General features: G+C 40.7%; 1 protein-coding gene across 13 annotated transcripts in view; it reads right to left on the reverse strand.

Annotated features, from left to right (window-relative positions):
• The window catches only part of ARHGAP24 (Rho GTPase activating protein 24), a 514,890-nt gene that overhangs the window by 180,873 nt on the left and 314,448 nt on the right, over nucleotides 1-19,569 (reverse strand). Inside the window, exon 1 of one of the 13 annotated variants that reach the window (XM_065597537.1) lies at nucleotides 2,239-2,389. The exons of the other annotated variants lie outside the window; for them this stretch is intronic. The gene's annotated coding sequence lies outside the window, so the exon portion shown is untranslated. Of the gene's footprint in view, nucleotides 1-2,238; nucleotides 2,390-19,569 lie in introns of those variants that run through there. 13 annotated transcript variants of the gene reach the window in all.

The following is a 19,569-nucleotide window of genomic DNA, read 5'->3' on the forward strand; positions in this document are numbered from 1 at the left end:
CTGCAATGCAACCATCAAATAGCTCATTGTGTTTCTAACATTTTATTCTCTTAAGATTTCTGTTTTAAGGCCTGATCCAACATCAGTGGAATCCGTGGACTGCCACTGACTTTGATAAGCATCGGATCAGACACATTTAGAGGGAAGGATTGTCAGACATCTGGACCCCAATTTTACAATACTCTTTGAAGCCAACTGGAGTTTTTGGGCCAGATCCTCAACTGATATAAGTCAGCCTAGGTCCAATTTACATCAGTTGAGGATGTGACCCAGAATGTGCATATTTGAGAACAGATTGGGGACCCTTGTGTTTATAGATAGAGCCCTGCACAGATACAAAATTTATATCTGCATCCGATACACAGTCTGCAAAAATGATCCGCAGATATCTGCAGATTTTCAGGGCTTTAGATATAAAATTTGGATCTGCATCCGATACGCAATCTGCAAAAATGGTCTGCGGATATCCGCATCCACATGTGCGGATATCTGTGGTTATAAAGGGATATCCGCAGATTTGCAGGGCTCTATTTATAGACTGCGACTGAACAGTTTCCGAATGCCTTCAATCTGATCAATAAGACTGACAAAGAGATGGAACTTTGTCTGTGTGACTTCTTTCTGTAGCTGTATAATTTGGAAAGATCATTTTCTTTTCTTTCTGACATCTACACAAGTACCAACCCCAAATAATCTCCTGTTATTATCTCAAAACTACCCACAATGAATTTTTCCTTTGATACCATCAACACTTTCAGGAGACAAAATCACACATGATTTATCAGCTCCCCCTGCCTTCCTCCCCTGAAGGAAGTTTGAAAATATTTGCCATTACAGATATAGAACTTTTTTAAATAGTTTTGAATATGGTGTCAGATAAGTCATTTATCTGCAACCTCTTGCTTAAAAAGATCAAACATCATCATCTCATAAAAATGAATGAACCTTCAAATTCTCACTGGCAGACTTATTCCCCACCCACATTGAATCTGTTTATATGAGCCATTTGTTCCAGTCTTCCTTTCCTGCAAACAGCAGCAAGACTTTATTCTGGCTACTGCCTTTAGAGTATCAGCCATACTATAAAGAATGTCTGACCATGTCTGTGAGCTGGGCAACGGGACTCTGGTCAGGATCTAGACTGCAGAATAATCAAGTGACTGGGACACAGAACACCTTCAAAATACTTTTCAGCATATTCCATTGTTTCAGCAGAATTTACATTTTGATAATCAAAATTCAGTGAATCAAATGCTTCCCTGGGGTAACACTGCTGGTTTCCTAGAAAGAACTTAATTGCTCATCTTTAATTTCTCCATGCAAAGTAATCAAAACCAATAACAAAATTAGCAACAGATCACTGCTGTCAAAACCAGAGCTGGGAACTTTTGGACAGATTAAAAAGGAGTTTCTCTACTTCAAATTCAAGGCATATGTAAATTCCTCCAAGATACTGTGCATGCAACAAAGAGACCTTACTGCTATGAAACAAACCATATTTCTGGGTGGGTTTATAAGAAGTTACAGCAAAAAATCCAAATTCTGCCCTCAGTCCTACTGAAATAAATTCAGTGACAACTCTAAATTCTGAGGGTAAAATCTGGCTCAGAATCTATAAGTGTTCTAAAACTAAAGTGTTCTAAAACAGCAAGCTACATTTTGATGAAAGGTATTTGAATCTAAATCAGACAGGTTATATAAAAATTGGATGAGTGATGCCATATTTTAATATGTGTGTGTGTGTGTACACATATTAAAATTCATACACCTATTTTACAGAGCATAGGAAAGAGAACAAAGCGTGAGTTCTGATACCATGGTTACTGCTCATGTGAAATTCTGAATCAATTATGTAGACCTGACCTGACCAACAGGTATGCAGATAAAAATAAAACAATCACATTTATAAAAGGATCATCAGATATACTATCTCTCTCTCAACAGTCAACGCCTGCCTGCCCATATAAATATACAAATTGCAGTTGCAAAAAAATACCAGCAATAATCCAATCTCTCTTCCAAACTAACTCAACAACACACTGCTCAGACAAGGCAGGAAAATTGAGCCAATGATACTATACCTGAAACTATCTTCTGGGAGGAAAAAAAAGCATCAGTGCAAAACTAAGTGTGTATACACTGGATTGTCAGAACTATTAATAGACTAGCCCACAAACCATGACACAGATTAAAAAGAAATAAACACAGATGTGTCTTAAAATAAGGATATCTACTCACCTTAGCACCTGCATGTTAAGCCACTTCACTCTCTCTGTCATTTACCTACATGAGCATCAAGTACATTGGATAAAGCTTATTAGATCATATGATGAAAAGCTTAACAGAATAGCTGACATAATGCATTCCCAGAATCAATAAAGGCTCACTGGAACTGACTAGCAGGAGTGAGTCTGTTGTAGAGAAGCACATTAGTAGGGTGATGACAGAGAGGGCTGGGCATAGTGAAAGGTTACAGAACCATCATATGGTGCTATGTAGCTCTCACCAGCCTCATCCAGGTAGGGTTCATTAACAGTACTAGTCACTGTGAGCATTGCAGCATTGCCATGCTGGGAAGCTGCAGAGGGAGTGTTGTGGTTTACTTTCCTAGCAAAGGACATCACCAACAGTTAAAGAGAGACATTAATGTTATCACTCATTTTTGTATCACTCCCAACATTTCAAAGTCATAAGGGCTCAGAGAAACCAAGAGATTTGTTCAAGACAGCAACAACTTTTCTGCTGTACTTGGAATTGTATAAAACAACTGTGCAGTAAACAACAGGTTTCTAGGTTCTGATTCTAGGCACTGAAATGCTAGGGTAAAAATTCTCTTTTCAAACAGGCATGGAAGTTCTCTGTTTCACACAGTATTCTGCAGAAGTTGCACATGTGGAATTCCATTTCCACTATCATGAATTTCTGTGCAGCTCCCTGGTGTTCACACTTGGTCAATGAGATCAGGCAATTTAGTAAATGCGAATCAGTATTCCTATGAACATTGCAAAAGAAACTGGGAGGTAATGCAATGACAGACTTTTGGGTACCTTGGAGGATGAAAATACTCCTGACATTAAGGCAGGCAGAGCAGGAATGAGGAGATAACAGCTGGTCAGAAATAAGTATTGCAATCCCTTCCCCTAGCAGTACAGTGAGAAAGCTGGAATAGACCAGCATAAGTACAAGGAGAGCCAAAGGCCTGGTTACCATACCATTAGGATGCTGCTGTATAATACAAAATCGACAATGAATTGGAAGCTGCAGCAGCAGCAGCAAAGTAACCAGTGCTTTGGGCTAATAGTCTGGCATCACATCAGGGACAAAGCTTTATCTGTTTACAAGCTGTTTATATTGTCTGGTCTTCGCTTCAGTAGGGGATTAAGAAACAGATTTTTGGAAACTGGTCTCTTTCTATATATAGATTAGTCTCAGAATGCTCACCAAGACAACACCACAGTATAATCAAGCACATGTCTGAGCATGGTAAACTTAAGGAAACACAGGCTTGTTAGTTCAGAAGATGGTGTTCTTTATTTTGCTGAAGAACAAAGCATTTAAGTGGGCCAGAGACTTTTGATAGTGGAAAAAGTCCATCTCTTGTTAAAATTTCTTTAAGAAAGCCTGGAAAAAATATGTTCTGTCATGATTGGCCATCATAATATTTAAATGAATGGAGTACCCACTAAAAGAACTGGCATACAACCTATAAAACATAATCTCCCCATCACTTAACATAATGGCATAGAGATTAACCCTGAAACTGTGAAAGAGAACCAGAATTTTCCTGACCATTAGAGCTGTGCAAAACTCAGATGTTTTGCTTTTCAGCCACTTGTGTTGGGAGAAGGGAGAGAGAAATTTGAAGAACTAAACTGCATTATTTAATGTTTACCCTGCCTTCATGGCATCCAAAAATACAATGGACCAGATTCAGCTCTGATCTCCAGTTACTTCAAAGGAGTCTCTTCCCAGTTACACCAGGGTTGAATTTGGCCTGCTACCCTTTAGTTAACAAAGTGTTCAAAAAGTAGATCCTAATGATAGGATATTAATAATAAAATGAACAATTATGGTAATGAGTACATAGAAATTATAAATTAGGTATAACTTCACTTAAGCCAATGGCACTGCACTCGTGACATGGCTGAATTTGCCCTATAGAACAAATAACTTAAAGCACCTTTAAAAAGTATTATCCCTTTTTTAAGGGGCAAGTAATCTGAGGCGCACAGCACTTATATGACTTGCCCAACATTATGGTATGAGTCAGTGAAGGAGACAGGAACTCTACTCAAGTCTCCTAAGTAATGATCAAAGTTTTACCACTGTGTGACAAATATCTTCTTACACAGTAGTTAAATCTCTGTAAGCACAGTGTTATCAGTCAAATGGCATTTAAATATTGAAAAACTGTTATCAAATCTCAGTCCAATCCTTATTTGAGAAAGGAAATTTGAGAACTAAGCATTCATATCATTTCCAGAAAAGAGTTTTCAATCTATTTATTTTTAAATAATGTGCTGATAATGAATTGGAGCTGTTCAAGATATAGGCAGAATAAGAAGTTAAAATAGCTAATGTTTAAAAAAGCTGCAGCCATAATGGTACTTAAGGTCAAACAAATAATCATACTTAGTGAACATAAACCTAAGCTATCCAGTCTCCGGTGTTGAAACTTGCTGCCAAATGTCTTTGAATTGTGGTTTTATCACTGAAGCTCCAAGAGACGAAAAGCACTTTCAAGTGGAAAACAACTTTTACATTTTTCTTCCTCCATCATCCCCATGTGTGGACACAGCTGTGTTTGACACACAATAAATCAATTCACACACACACTCACACACACACCTCTTTTGCAAAAGAATTCACTTCTCTGGAGACATATGTGGTTTTAAAAGATGTTTTGCCTCCACTGTAAGGAAAAGAGCCCTTAGGGAATGCTCTTAATGGCTTTCAGTGCATTGAAGTCTAACTTTCTTTTAACAGGGTTTTTAACAGAAGCTCCCAAATATGCATTCAGTTTTAACACAGCAATTATTGTAGTTTAAATAAAGATTGGTTGGGTATCACAAACATTTACTGAAAGGTAATGTGGAGCCACAATAAATAGATTTATAGTCTCTTGGGGTACAATTCTCTTGGATTTGCATGGATTGCCTCTAGATGCACCTAGGGAGAACAAAATACTGGAGTGAAGATATACTGTGCACTTTCAGAACACCAACCCTAGCATCAACATTCAGGGCTAGTATCACAATATCCAGGCCACCTGTTTCCTTCTCTTCTCTGCTGTCCTTCCCCCTCTCCCTCTATGACAGTAGCTCTGAGTGCTAGGGTAATGTGTGTAGGATGATTACAGTCATTCCCTTATAACTAACCAGATAACTGATTTTATGCTGTAGCAGTAACTCCACCGTAATCATGATTTTCAATAATTATTGTTCTAATGATGCAACTGTCTTAGTGTATTTGTATTAAAAGCATTTGAATACATAATTATAATCAAAACGTTGAATTTTAATTATAAAATCTTGCATCTGTCAGAAAGAAACCAAAGACAAATGCTTATATTGTATTAATCATACAAAATACAACAGGTTCCACGAGATCACTTCTGTACCTCAAGAGCAGTTGAACATTTAGGCTCTGCTTTTGTATTATTTATGCAACACTTCATTTAGTCACACCCCTTCTAAACACATACCACTATCTGGAAATAATACCTATTATTTCAAGGAAATGAAGCCTGCAACTACAGTTATCTGAAATGTTGCACATCATAACTCTTTAAACTATCTGATCCACTCTATTTTCAACAGCAAGATAAAAACAAGCACAGCAAAGGAAGAAGGTGGGAGAGTTAGGAGATCCAAGCATTATCTAACACTTGTAGCTAATAGGCTCCTGCCTTCTTCTTGCAGCTTATCTGCAATATATGTCCAATGGGGAAACAGATGTCCAGTAAACAGATTGACAAAATATCTTGGAACAGCTAAAGTGGCGATGGTTTCAAACACACAACACTTCAAAAAACCACAACTTCTCTTCATTATCCAAAACGGAACAGATGGAACCTAAATGTGTATGTCTATTTATTTTGGTCCCACGATAACCTTGCAGTAAAAAGCAGTCTGCTCTTCTTGCCAGGTTACTGGTTTTCATTTGTCAGTTCTTATTTTGTGATTTTTCTTGTACTAGTCCTATACTGGTGTGGTTCCTTTATCTTCAATGGAAGTTCTACTCCTGGTTTACACTGATGTTCTCCAAAGTCCATCAAGATTTAGAGCCAAATAATTCTCTCGTCAATGTGTACAAACCTCGTTATTACTCTTATGCTTATACAAGCTTAACAGTGTTGTTGTCCTTGAAAAGCATATGATTGGTCACAATTTTGGGATCCTTTGCTTGAGTAACTAGGGCGAGTTAAATCCATTCACTCAACACAATTTGTTCTTTAGCAGCAGGTGACAGGTATTCAATGTCTTGGATTCACCCGTCCCACTCCAGCACAGACTATGCTGCTGGATGAAAAGATAGACAGAGACTGTCGATGTTTTAACACAATGTCCTGGCCTCTACTATCTCTTCTAAAAGAGAGCAGACTTGTGGGCTCAGTGCCAGCTTCTCCCCGCCAAGGTCGAGGACAATAACAAGCTCTGTGCTCTTGCAGCCAAGTCATGCCAAATGGTAGCAGATGGTGTCTTCCCCACAGACCCTGTAGTCATTGCGCTGCAGTTGGCAGGCTGAAAAGATCACCCTCCCTCCCTGGGTAGTTTCCTTTCCCTCTGGCGCACAGCACACTGGCTTAGGGTCTCTCACATTTTCCATAATTACCCTTGAAAGAAGCCTTTAAAGAGCAGAATCTGACTCTTGCTTTTTAGCTGCACACAATCAGTGCATGGGCTGAAGTGGAGGCTGCTCCCATAAATGTGCAGCCTACGAAGCAGAACACGAAAAGAGAACATCAGCTACTTTGTCTGGCTTGCTTCAACATACTCAGAGTTCCTTTCCTCCTCCCACGGAAAACATCATTCAGCTTTATGTACTATCAGGCACTGGAAAAGCTCCTTGGAGGATTTTTTAAAAAATCATCCCGTAAATTGCTCTTCAAAAACGTTACGGTTTTATTTTAAAGCCGTGAGTCTGATTATTATTATTTTTGCAAGAAGATTTAAAAAAAAGTTTTAATGGGAAAATTATGAATAAGGTGTATGTAAGCAGGGCTTTGGAGCTGTGCTCTGGCGCCGCTCCAGCTCCAGATCCAGGCAAAAACCTGCAGCTCCACTGCTCCAGAGCTGCTCCGCGCTTCAGCTCCAGGCTCCGCTCCGAAGCCCTGTATGTAAGGATGTGATGGATCTAAAATACCTCCCCAGCACAGGGGGAAAGCCCTCCACGTTTTGTGACTAGTTAAGTGTACCAATTTATGCACTGGACATTCATTTTAATTAACAAAGATTGAAATCTCTGGGCTTAATATCGCAAGCCCTTATGCAACATGGAGAGAAGATACAAGAATATCCTCACCTGCACACAAATGCCTAGCAGGTGCACAGCCTGTAACTGTCCTATGCAGCGAATAGCATCCCATGCTCAGCACCAAGAATCACCTCTTGCATGGATGGACAGCACTTAAAAGGCTGGTATTGAGAGACTGAGGGCTGGGGGGGAGGTCGATGTAAGATACGCAACTTCAGCTATGGGAATAGCGTAGCTGAAGTCGACGTATCTTATTTTGACTTACCTCGGGTCCTCACGGTGTGGGATCGACGGCTGCGGCTCCCCTGTCGACTCCGCTACCGCCACTTGTCCTGGTGGAGTTCCGGAGTCAATGGGAGCTCATTCGGCGATCGATATATCGCGTCTAGGCTCCCAGTCACTGTGGGTGACCCCCGGAGCTCCCAGCCTCCACGGGTGGGCAGGGGGAACCCCAGCACTCTCAGCAAGATTGAAAGGGTGAAAAAGGCTGACAATACTTAAAATAATGACTGACATTCCTGTGCTACTGGCACTGTTAGGGAGAGACCTGAGGATGGAAGACTGAATGCAGCACCGCTGGGTGGAGGCCAGAGAACTTTGGTGCCTCCTAGGGTGTGATGCCCTAAGCAGCCAGCTATCAGGACTATGCATAAAGTCACCACTATTAAGGTACCATAGTGCCAATACAGTGACAAAATAGACTACAAACTAAACACAGTCATTAAAAGTCAGGGGGGAAATTTGAAGCCAACTTCTATTCCCACACCACTCATACACTAATGACCACCCCAAGGTAACAAACTTTATCATCAAAGGTAAGCCCTTTGGGTCACAAACACTGGGTAAATAATCCATTGGTCCAAACTAATCTAGTGGGTGCTGCCATCTTGAATATCCTTATCCTCGAATCCCGACCATGACACATGCATGTGTATTACCATTCCCTGAAGCACAGCACAAACTTCCTGGAGTGCTAAAAGGAAGAGCAGAGGATGGAACTCATGAGTTCTGGGTTCTAGTCCCAGTTCTGCCACTGACCTATCGTCTGATCTCATGCTACTCATTTAGCCTCATTTTCCTCCTCTATAAAATGGGAAACCACTATTTACTCAATACGGCAGGTATTAGGCTTGTAATGAATTGTCAGTTATTAAAGACTGAGGCTCTTGATTGAATCCTATATAATATTATAAAATCAAAGAATATTATTTTGAAGGACAGACAGACATCAAAATAGGGAGTCCAAGTAGGTAACCAGGGTATTTAGATAGTTTGGGACATCTGTAGAAACTACAGCATGCACACACTTTAACCTACAGCACTATTTTTTTGCTTAATATAGTAAAATTTGATGAAACCTTGGTTAATTCATTTAGCAGCTGGAATCGGAAAGACTTAGACATGCAAATATAGAACTAGCAGACAAATTTTAATATGCATAAAAACTGCACACACTAATTTGAATTAACCAGCCCCAGGTTCTGCAAAAAGATATAGTTAGTGTAATAATAAATCACCATTATTGTTAGTAACTGGGGCTTTTAAGAAAATATATTTACCAGAATCCCCAACTGACCTCCACCTCTGGTTCTCCCACTGCCTCCTATTTCAGCTGAATCATTTTTCGGAATATAAACTCTGTAGTGAAGGGATTGTCTACATTGTGCCTTATACGGTGCCAAGCATATTGCTGGCATGCAACAATACATAGTCATAATCATAAACAGACTATCCAGCAGGAAAGTGCATCTGTTTATGACTTCATGGGTGTTCATGATCCTCACCACAAGAGGGCCATGGCTTAAGCTGAAAACAAAGAATGCTAGTAACAAACAAATTACTGCACCACATACTTAACAGAGCATAATACACAGGTCACAGGAGCCCTGCCATGATGTATGGTTTTTTGAGGTGCCTAAGAGGAAATGCTCTTTCTTCACAAGTGATTCAGCTCTTGAGTGCACACACTGGTAGGTGTACATCATACTGAACCAGCTCCCCTCTGGCTCCAGCACACATATGCTGTACAGACTGGGCTTCATCTTCTGGACTTTCATAAAACTTAAAGCTGGCAATGACAAAAGAGAACCTGGCACACTCATCAACTCCAAGTTATGATGAAAAGGTTACCACAGCAGCAAGGTCAGTACTTCATTCCAAACCTCGTCCGCAGATCCTAGAGACTACAGCAGTATGGGCATTAGCAACACTCAGAATTAGATAGATTATAGCTATCGATTGTCCCTTCTTACCAACAGTTAGGCTGGGTCTATTCTACAAACTTTTGCCAGCATAGCTATGTCACTCAGAGGGTGAGGTATGATCCTTGACCAACACAGCTGTTCTGGCAAAAGCCCTAGTATAGACAGTTACACCAGCAAAAAACAAACAAAAACCACAGCTGTTGTTACTATTGTATTACCATAGACCAGGACTCCATTATCCTAGGCACTGTTCTAACACAAAACAAAATGATGTATTTTGCTCCGGAGAGGGCGGGGAGGGGGAAGGACTGGAATAAGCTATACTAGCATGTAGAAGAGTAGACTTACAGCTGAGACACTCCCTCGTGGCGGGGCATGGCATAGCAGCTCTTTCCCATCTAGCACTCCCCAGCAATGTTTGCTCCAGTCCCACGGTGGTCGGCCTCTTTTTTGTGACTTGGTTTCCAGACAGGTCATGTTTAGTTCCACCTCTGCTGGGGCAACAGAAAGTCCGACAAAAAAATCCCAAGGGTACAAACTCTCCATCCAAGCTGCTACCCTCAATTCTGGGTCCAGTGGTCTGTCTACCCCTTTTTCAGGGCTTCCAGGGGCCCATATCTCCTTTTCAGGGGCTTCACTCGAGCTTAGCATTAACTGGTAGGGGAACCCAGGCCTGCCCTCTATGCTAGCTTCCAGTACAGGGCTCCCCATGACAGGCAGCCAAGTTCACTCCACCAGACTCCTTGTTTCCACTTCCCTGGACTTCTTCCTACCAAGCCTTTCTCTGGGCTTTCTCCGTGCCCTGCCAGAGCCCTCTTGTGACTCCTTACAGGTCTCTTCACTTCTACTATCAGGAAACTAACTGCAGAGTTCCTCCTCTCCCTGCAGCCCCCTTCCACTCCAAACTTTCTTTGTTTAGCACCACCCAGCCAGTCCCCAGCTGGGTTTCATCATTAATTAGGCCTGGCCTACCCTCCAGTGCAACCAGGTGGGCTAACTGAGCTCTCTGACTGCTGTTAACCCTGCACAAGACAAAACACAGTGTTGCCAGTATAAACTGTGTCCATGCTAGAAGTGCTTTACTGGTATCATTATATTGCCAAGGTGCTCCTAGTGTAGACCTGGCCTTAGATTTGTTTATGTGCTAACCGAGCTCCATAAAGTGACTCTAGCAAAATTCCTGCTTGGGCTTTTAAAGGTGCAGCTGTCATTCTCCTCAGAAGTCTTGTACAGCATCCAGCCATCAGATACTACAGCAAGTGTGCCACAGAAAAGCCTATGAAGGAGATGAACATATAAATGAATAGTGATAGTATTTACTTCTCCATTTAAAAAAAAAAAAGAGAGAGAGACCTGATTGTGGATATGACAGGAATATTCAAACGGTGGGGAAAAAATAGAAATAGTAGTCATCTGCTTCTAAAATAATTGGCAGAGAATTATAAAATGAACATTTTGACCTTAGCTGTAGGTAACTGGGTGAGTAGCAGCAAAAGGTGTTAAAGAAGATACAGTTATAGGAAACTTTAAAGCAACTGTGCAGTACTCTATCCTGTGCAACGTTCTGTCATTTGGAAAAGCTGCCCGAGAAGTACAAAGAATTATTTCAAAAGGAAGTACGAGAAAGCTAAGAACATTCAGAGTTTTTTGGTTTATTTTTCACATCTATTTAAATTAGACTCGTAGCCGAGGAATAGTGCTTATTAAGCAAACTCTTATTTTTCTAAGTTATACAGAACATATATTTTATATATAAGTCCCCCACACACCCTACACACACAGAATTCAAATATGGTGTGGTTTTATTCATGTAAATTTGGGCACATTATTAGCACATTATTCATAAAAGTTATGTGATCCTAAAGAAGAGATGATATAATTGTAATACCATACTATTCTATATTCTGAATACACCATATATGTCACAGGGAAACTATTTTAGGAATGTTTTAGAATTTTTTTTTTTAAGTTATTGGACCTATTTTTGCATCCTCTCCCTGTAAAGGCAAATGACTTAGTTACCATCAGGGCTCAGGAGCAACTGATATCCCCTAAAAATGAACTAAAATAGCTTGTTTATTTCTAAAAATACAATGCTTAAAAAATCTGATATGTCAGGCCCTCTGTGATCGGGGCGGCTCTAGCTTTTTCGCCGCCCCAAGCACGGCAGGCAGGCTGCCTTCGGCGGCATGCCTGCAGGAGGTCCCCGGTCCCACGGATTCGGTGTACCCGCCGCCGAATTGCCACTGAATCCGTGGGACTGGAGGACCTCCCGCAGGCATGCCGCTGAAGACAGCCTGCCTGCCGCCCTCGCAGGCACCAGCAGGGCGCCCCCCGCGGCTTGCCACCCCAAGCATGTGCTTGGAGCGCTGGTGCCTGGAGCCGCCATTGTCTGTGATAGAAGTGAGTGCCAAGGTTCATCAGAAAGCTGGAATCTCTTAGTACTTTTAAGATCCAGTATCTAACTATGCAGGTTAACAGACTTTAGAGTTTGTAACCATTGTATATATAAACACAGCTCTACTAGCCCATTGCTTAATTTTGCCAATCCTGGCACTCAAGCATATGTGATATTGGGAGGGGGGAAATTCCACACTTGGGACAGGAGGAGGAAATATTTCTGGGGCATTTTTAATCACATGGCTCTGATTTATAACGTGGCAATCACCTCCACAAATATTCCTAATAGCTAATCTATTGATACATAGAAATTTCTGGAATACTGCTACCACAATATTTGATTTAACAGAGCACCATCTACCCAAGAAACGCAATGCATTTTACATCAATTTTTATAGAGGAGGAAACTGAAGCACAGAGACTATAAGTGACTTGTACAAGGTCACACAAAGAATCACTGCTAATGCTGGGAAGAAAAGCAGGTTTCCTGAAAGCAGAGCACTTCCCAGTCCTGAACAGCACATAGCTGCAATAAACACAACAAAATGGCTAAACCTGAAGCTCAGAGTACTGATCTGCAGGGATCAGCATCTGGAAATATCATAGACTTTGGTACAAGGGTAACATTGTGTGAACCAGAATTGTAACTACGTTGTTTTCTTTTTTAAAATAAACCTTTATTTTCACTTGAACACTGGAGGAGGCAAGCTTAGAATGGGAATCGCAAATATTTGCATGTCATAATGACTTCTGGTCAAGATGGAAGAGAGTTCATTCACACTGAGACCTCGGCTTTAACCTTGTGAGAAACAAGCAGCAGAGTCTGCACTCGCTTCATTTTCTTGGCTCACTGACCCTACAGTGCTCTGGGAGCTTTGATCTCATTTTAAAAAGTGGCACTTTTGATTTGTTACACCATTTCCTTGGAAGAATTAAACTTACTCTGTGTGTGTGTGTGTGTGTGTGTGTGTGTGTGTGTGTGTGTGTGTACATAAAACAATAAAAATAAAGCGGTGCTCCATCTCCCAAATAAATAAGACATAGTCCCTCTGGTAATAAGTTGAACAGCAATGACTAGGAGAGTTGCAGTACAAGAATGGTAGTTGGGGCTTTGATGCAAAGTGACACTGAGAAAGTTTGCACTGAGATATCTGTATGCAATAAAGCTGGTATTCAGTTAATTAAACAGCCTCCTTGCTCAGTGCACTAGATATCACAGGCGCAATTAGTTCACTTGGTAGTATCACCAATGCCCTTGAGGTTTTGTGCTCCTGACGACTAATGAAGAGGCACTGCTGGTTGTCAGCATGTACACGGGGAGGCATTCATCTTTTTGGCAGCAGCAATTAAATCCACCAGGGTCTCCTGCTTCATATCAGGCTGAGATAGGAATCAGTGTAGGGAATGAGTTAAAACAGCAGGCCATTTTAACACTTAGTCATCAGGTTTCATAGCATGTGGGGAAAGGAGTCAGTAACATGCTAAACATGCTTCAGCATCTACAGTTATCCCAGGGTGAGGAGAACAGAATATTTGTAGGATGGTAAATGTGGCGAGAGTACAGAAATGCATTTTTGCACATTATATAAAGGTTTTTCTTGTCAACAGAGCAGGGAAAGCTCTGTGTTTGCACAGAAGTGAGATTTCCTGCCTAAGACAAGAAAAGCCAGTTTGCTTCGAGCCGCACTCCCAACACTCCAGTAACATTTTGGGTAACCCACCAACAGACTAGTAGTATGTATGGATATCATTGCATCTGACATGGCAATTACTCATGAGAAGATTTAGCCAGGGAATTCTAGTCTCTGATTTCACCGAAGAAGGGGAGCCTCATGGAAAGAAAACAGCTTTTGTTCCAAACGTCAGAGTTCAGAAACCCTCTCAAAATATCCCCTCTCGGATAAGTCAGGCTGAGTTGCAGCAAGCACATTGCAATGTCTCACATATCCTGAAATCAACGGTCCCAGTTTGTGTGTCTCATTTTAGAACCAAAATCCATTTAGTATTGCAAATTAATGATGCCAAAAGAGAAGACTCATGAAACGGAGGTTTCAGAAAATCTTGATGACTAAAGAAATGAATCTTGCACCTATGTATGTTCTTCATTAACTTTCTTGTATTTTGGGCTTCTTTCCCCAAACACTGAGCTCCATCAATGTAACTTAATAAATAAATTGAAAATCATAATACTATGAATGGCTATTGCCAGCGGTGGCTCCAGGCAACAGCCCTCCAAGCGGCCTGCGGGTCCCTGCGAGGGCAGCAGTCAGGCAGCCTTCGGCGGAATGCCTGCGGGAGGTCCCCCAGTCCCGTGGCTTTGGCGGCAACTTGGCGGTGGGTACGCCGAAGCCGCGGGACCGGCGGACCTCCCGCAGGCGTGCCACCGAAGGCAGCCTGCCTGCCGTGCTTGGGACGGCAAAAAAGCTAGAGTCACCCCTGGCTATTACACATTCCATCTGAAGAGCTCCACTTTTTCCTCACACATTAATGAATGAAGCCATTCTGCTCTCCTGTAAAGGTAAGTACTATTGTCCCCATTTTACAGATTGGCAAATTGTTGAAGAACAGACCAGTTAAAGAATTTTATGTTAGTTGTCAGAGGCCTGAGGGCCATTGAGTGATGCAAAGTGATTCATTTATTCGGCAATAAACATTTTCTATAATCTCAGTTTCATGGCTTTTCTCTTCTGATGGGGATAAAACATTCTCAGATTTGTACAACTAAATTGTGAAGTGTTTTGAGAATTTAGGGTGAAGAAAAAAAAAAGCCATAATCGCAGGTGCAAATCTTATTCTATTCGCTCTGTACTGTATCAGGTGCTTGAAAACCCAGGGCCAAATTTAGTGAGGACTTCAAAGGAAGCTAAACACTGCTTGTGCCAAAGGGAAAGAGGACCAGTTTCTGTGTTACTATTTAATACCTTTGCTTCCCATACAGCAACTGCTTGTCTCCTGCCACTTCAAAACTCATTTATAAATGCAGAAGTGATATTCTACTAAGTACAGATAGCAAAAGGGTGAGTGTGGTATGTATAGAGATTTTAAAACTCACCTCAAGCCATTATGCAGATGGGAGATGGACCCAAGAAACCTAAAACTGACTTAAAAATAGAATGTTTTTTCCATGAAAAAGAGATTTTTAAAAGCAAGACAAAGATTTTTTTTTTTTAAACAGAATTCCTAAGAGGAGTGGAAGTAGAAAACATCAGTGGGAATAAGATAGTTTAATATCAACTTTTTTAATACAAAGGAGATTAAGAAGAAAGGCAGTATATTACCTGAAATCCCATCTGGCGTTTTCCACCTGAACAAGGTATCTTTAGAAACCTTCACCAACCAGATGGTGTGCAATTAAAAAAAAAAAAATAAAAGAAAGAGAGAAAGTCTAGGGGCACCTCCATCTATCCTGACTAATGAAAAAAATCATTTTGATAGATTTCAGAGTTCCAAGAATTAATCTTTCACACAATGGTGGAGATTTAATACCAGACCATGGGCTCTGGGGAACTGGTCCATGTACAGAGCCTGCACAAGTTTATAAAGTAAATTTAGCAATCTGATGGAGAGTATTTCACACTGTACTGAGAAAACCCAGCAGAATAGCCTCTTGAAGCAGCAAGGAGAGATTCAGACATGCCTGTAGGAGCAGCTGTCCAATCCTTGGAAAAATAATATAACACTACTTAGCATTTTTATAGCACCTTCCATATTAGTGTTTCAGAGTGCTTCGCAAACATTAATTCAATAAAATATTACTACATCCTTGTAAATTCTAATTTCCCATTTTACAGATAGGAAACATGAGGCACTGAACAGTTAAGTGACTTGCTCAAGGTCACAGTAAATCACCGTCAGACCCAAGATTAAAACCCAGGTCTTTAGACCCCTGGTCTTGTGCTTGAATCACTAGACAAGGTTTCCCAGAGCATTCTATTGAAGTAGCCCTGTACGCTGTAGCAATACTATTGTAAGTTGTGGTATTCGGGAGCAGTACTGCACTATTTTAAATTCTGAAGCACATCTTACATTTTGGTTTACATCCAATGAACCACAAAGATAACTAATTGTGTGGGATGATAAACACCGTCACCAGAATAAAACGGTTTCCTCAATATGTGCATGGATAGGAGCAGTTCTCTGAAAATGCTCATCCGAACTATAATGGGGATTTGTGTGTTTTTCTTCCACAGTGTGTTTTCTCCCAGAGTGCAGCCCTTAAGGTCTGACAGACTGCTCTTGAACATACAGAAGTGAACAATCCTTTAGATAATCATCATTCATGCCTCCTACCGTCTCCAGTTTTCACTGTGTGTTAAGAGCCCTGTGTTTACTGATGGATAGCAAGGCAGCCATGACGCCTTGGGGACAGGAGATTAGCAGAAACCTATGTGCAGGAACAGGAACCTGGGTTGTAGTACTGGATGTAGACATAAATAAATGTCGGTCCTCAAATATCTCAATTTCATACCAAATAAAATAAAGAAAATCCTGGCCAGTGGACGCTCAAGATTCCCCAGCCCTCCAAGGAAACAAAACATGTAGGGGGAAGAATGTTGTTAATGAACAGCACACAGTTATGATGGAACAAACTTCCCTGGGTGATGCACTTGAGTCTGAATCTCACAACCTTTATAGAGTGCTGGAAGACACATCTATTTCCATCAGCATTTCCCAGACATACAGTACCAAATGACTCCTCATGTCAACCGTCAGTCACTTATTATTGTAAGGAACTGGCTTAAAAGGAAAAGGGAGGAGAAATCTACCTTTCAGAGATAATTTTGATGCACTGATAATGTTGTGAAGTGCTCAGATACCCAAGGCATTGTCTGTACTAGAATCACTTTCCTAAAATTTCCAATATCATAATAATGGCACTAGCCCTAATGGAATGAATGTGTAGTCCACACACCTCCTGGTTGTGGTGTTCTGTCCCATCTAGTGGCACTGAGACCACTTAGAGAGAGAGATCAAATGAGTCTGCTTTATAGCCTTAGCTCATGCGGTAGAGGCTCATGCTTTAAGCTCCAGAGGTCGCAGGTTCAATCCCGCCTGCCGATGACTGAGGTCTGTCGGTGTTACAAAAGCACACTGGGCACAGCTTTTTAACAGCCATGTAATCCAGAGTGGGGGTTTTAAAATGCCAGCAGCTTCTCTACACTAGTGCTTCTGTTGTGGCTGTCACTAGGAGGAGTTACACCATGGTAGCGGTGCGGAGGAAATAGTTCAGCCATGAGTTTAAGGCAATGTTTGAAAAATGCTTTCAGGTCCTTGAATGAAAGGTGCAATAGAAGTGCAATGTAGTTAGTAGTAGTATTACTAAAAGGGGTTGCAGTTTCAGACAGTCCTTATTTTGCTCACCCTTTGCTTCACTTTCATTCAAACAATTTTGACATCACAGTTTCTTGTATACTAGCAAACTACTAAATCAAAAACACTGGACTATGGTATGATGCTATCATTAAATGATTTCTGAAGGAGAGAAAAGTTGATTATAAAGGTGAAAATTATATGCTGGTACATTTCAGTTTAAACACAGTTTTAATAACATATTAATACCTAAGCTTTGAACAAGTAATCTTAGGGGTGTTAATTTGTCCAATGGAATTTCACATGCATTTGGTCCTGCACTCATATATTTTCTCAGACAAAGTTCCCATTGACTTCAATAGGACATCTACCTGGATAATGACAGAGTAAAAACTGTGAAAGCTGTACTGAGACCTAAGGAGTTGGTCTATTATTTGCATTTACAGTACTGGACTTGTACCTTAAAAGTCCTGGGGGATGAGGGAATCATAAAGGAGCCATACAACTCACATTCTTAATGAATATAGTTCTTTAAATAAGTTCTCCTTCAGCTGTGCCTCCTCAGGAAACATGCATACAATATCATATGTACTCCATAGGGACACAAGTAACACATGAGTGAGCAGGACCACCAGTTGCAAGATGAGGTTAACATAAATAACTGGGAACAGCGAGGGAAGAATAGTAGGCATTTCAAGTGTTGGATGCAAGACCATGATTCAGTGAATGATGAGGGAAGCACCACTCCTCCAAGACTATTTCCCTATCCTAACCAACATCAGCTCTTTCATTTGAGAGGCAGTGTGTCCTAGTGGGTAGAGCACTGGACTGGGACTCAAGACCTCAGTTCTATATCCGGCTGTGCTACTAGCCTGCTGCGTGACTTTGGGCAAGTTACTTCATCTCTCAGTTTCCCCATCTGTAATATGAAGCTAACGATACCTCCTTTGTACAGCACTTTGAAATCTACTGATGAAAAGCATGATAGAAGAACTGAATGTTTTATTATTTAAAAAAAACTTTAGCGCTAACAAGATACATAATGAAAATAAACAAACTTAATATTATGTGACTTTCATCTGACTTTTCTGACTCCTTGGTCTGTATTACGTCTAATTTAAGGTCTGATCCTGCAAACACTTATTACCAAGCAAAAACCTACTCGAGGTAGTAGGCACTAAGCACTTTTTGTGACAAAAACTTTTATTCTGATATCTGTACAAAGTGACATGTTCACACCTATGGTTGTATATATAACAGTAAATCAAAATAAATGCCTTAAAGTAGATGTTCAAAGAACTGCAATTCAAAACACAAAACCTTACATAAATCACCACAACAGATCTGACGTCTTGTATTTTTTATGAGTCTAGCTATTTCAGTTCTATCCAAGAACTTACATTTTAATTTAATGCCTATTTGGGAACCATAACTGACAGCAAAACCCCAAAGAAGAGCTCTGTGTAACCTTGAAAGCTTGTCTCTCTCACCAACAGACGTTGGTCCAATAAAAGATATTACCTCATGCACCTGGTCTCTCTAATATCCTGGAACTGACATGGCTACAAGAACACTGCATACAGAAGTACCCGATGTTATTCCGAGGGTGAAAGGGGTTGCAAAAAGGCTCAAAGAACTCTTCTATGATACAGGCGGCCAACTGACTCCTGAGTAGAAAGGATCAGCACTTAAGTGGCTCATGGACCTTGTACAAGTCCCTCAGAGGACAATTTCACACTTCGGGTTTAAAAACAGGCCAACACATGAAGTATGAACAGAATGTTTTTAAATGCAAATGGAATGAATATATTTTTAATGACAGCGTCAGGCACAAGACATTCTCCACAAATGCATTTCTTTCATTCACCTTCAGACATTGTCATGTTCTGAGAATTATAATTTCAAATGATCACCCAACTCCCACTTGCATTCCCAAAATTGTTTGCATGTATTACCAACACACACACAAGCTTTAGTTCTGCCCACAGATCTGGTAGACAAAAAGAAGATTGTCACTGCTGTCTTGGTATTATAAATAAAATTACTTGAATTTGTAATGCACATGCAAAGGGAATAACATCAAGCTAAGACAGCGAATTTCAGTGCTGTATCATGTAACACAATGTTCAGTAAAATAAAATAAAAAAAATCGGTCTATCCAACTAGATATTTTTGCTAT

This window comes from Chrysemys picta, chromosome 5 (assembly GCF_011386835.1).
Source record: "Chrysemys picta bellii isolate R12L10 chromosome 5, ASM1138683v2, whole genome shotgun sequence".
NCBI lineage: Eukaryota > Metazoa > Chordata > Testudines > Emydidae > Chrysemys > Chrysemys picta.